We start from the raw sequence: 2,464 nt of genomic DNA on the forward strand, positions 1-2,464 counted from the left end.
TGTTAAGACGGAGCCTTCCAAAAAATGGTCAAGGAGGATTTTCCTTAAAATTCGATATTTTTTATATAAATATCAAATTTTTATAAAATATATAATTATCATAATTTCATATAAGAACATTTTGGAAATATGTTGTTCATAACAAAATAAACGATAACTTGGATTTGAAAAAATAATCAACTCTACTGGAAAAAAATATTAAAATCATAGAATGTGTGACACAATAAAAAGAAATAAAAAAGAACAGTAATTTTACTTGTTAACAATCTATAACAATTACTTTATACTGCATAACAGTTCAAACTGCAAACGGTTTTTTTCTCTCTTACTCTCTTAGATATTTTTAATTAATTTTGATATAAATGTAATGATTTATATATGCAACATCTACTCGCTGTCTCTTATTTCTTTCGTTTTATTTATCCATTTTGTTTTAATTACATTTGACATCAATTCAAGCGTATGTTAATAAAGCATTTAAAATTGAAATAACTTTAGAACTATTGGGACTTCGATAACAACTCACATTAAGCTCTTAATTGAAAAAAGACCTTTTTAATACATACTCTCTGCAGGCCAACTCTAGTTGTATTTTAGAGGGCAGTAGATCGTCCGGCAATTTTTTTTAAAGCTTAAGTTTAACAGATGATAATTCTCAAACAAAAACTTTTTTTTTATAACATCGGATTCCTAGTATATTTTTCTACAAACTATCGTAATTTAAAGTTCCTAAATCTTATAGATTTTGCGCAGCAAAACAATAAACTGTACAGCAAAGCAAAATAAAGCGAGAAAAATTCGCAAAATAAGCACTTAAAATTGTAAGAACTTTTAAACAAATTTAAAAAATTTTAAAATAAAGCTGAAGTTTATAAATAAATATGGATCTTTCAGCGTGCCAAATTTTAATTCTATAGTTGCATACCTGTGGCCTGTAGAGCGGCCCGCATGGTGTTTCTTGCTGCAAGTTTAACAATTAATAATTCTCGAACTAATTATCGAATGTTAATTTTTTTCGAATTACATTGAACTTTGTGCACATTTCTTTACACATCTTCGCAATTTCAAGTTTTTGCGTAGCAAAACGAAATGTAAAATTAAGTTAAACACCACAAACAACGGTGGCCCTTACGATTTTAAATATATAGAGAAAAAAAATTACTAAAAGACGCGAAAAACGAAGGAATAAAGCTAAAAATTTAGAGCTTCAAATATAATATACTCGAAATACAGTCTGAGTAAAAACTTTAAAACCAGTGAAAACATTGAACAAAATCAAAAAATACAAAATTTAAATTCCTTTTATTTTTAATTATGAAACTATGTTGCTAAGAAAGCCCGCAACAAACAAGTTTTTTAATTATGGAATTATCAGGGGGAAAAAAGGTATGCACAAAATTAATATTTCAATCTGAGTAAAATCCTTAAGTTCAGTAATTTTTTATAAATAAATATTAGCTTTATTACCACAACTACGAAAATTTGTAAAAGCACTTGTTGCAAATTTGAAAATTGTTTTCAAATTTACCAAACTTTACTTCGAAGTTTTGATGCTTCAGCAAAGATGCCGAATGGTAAGAAGTTAGGAGATCATAATAGAAGATAGATTGAAGCTTTTTCTTTACCAGGAATGAGTAGCCGTACTAATACAATAAAAACAGGAAGATCAAGCATGTGGTTAATAATTTCTTAAAATTGAAAGACCATTGGTAAAATGACTACCAGGGGGAAAACTAAAGCTATCTCCGCGTTCTTTTTTTTTTTTCTTATCTGCTGGAAAATACACAAAAATGAAATTTTTTAAAAAAACGATGCATAACACAATTAGAATATTTAGGAAATCCATTTATATAGCAAAATTGGCTAAAAATTTTTACTTAGAATGTAGTTACTATCAGAATGGAAGTCAGAGTGGCAACATTTGAAAAAAGAAATAAATAAATGCTGCTTATTATTAATAAATATATATTGATTTATTATACATATTATATGCTTGTGCACCAAATTTTCCCCTATTGAAGACTTTCAGTATTGATTGATATAAAAAATTAAATTGCCAATACCGTTGAGCCATATATACCAAAACTTTTTTACATTCTGCCCAAAACATGGCATGTTGTGGTATTTAAAACACATCACGCTATTTAATGTCTAAACTGTTCTTTTTTACACAAGTATAATTGAAAAGAATAAACAGGAATAATGAAAAATTAATACTCATTTTCAAGTGACTCATTTACTCAAAGCTTTTGAAAAAAAATTATAATAAAAAAATTAGGTTATTAATTGTATTGTTATCTTAGAGTCAGGCAAAGCTCGCAAGCGTCTAAGTAGTTAGCAAGACTGGAATGTTCCTTTTCAATATTGCAAATTCTCAAACAAAAGAATTTGGCCTACAATTAGACACACAAAATAAGTTTTAACATTCAAAATTATGCAGATAATTTTTACAGAATTCACACAA

This window comes from Parasteatoda tepidariorum, chromosome 1, assembly GCF_982258835.1.
Source record: "Parasteatoda tepidariorum strain Cologne lab strain chromosome 1, Ptep-v5.0, whole genome shotgun sequence".
Classification (NCBI taxonomy): domain Eukaryota; kingdom Metazoa; phylum Arthropoda; class Arachnida; order Araneae; family Theridiidae; genus Parasteatoda; species Parasteatoda tepidariorum.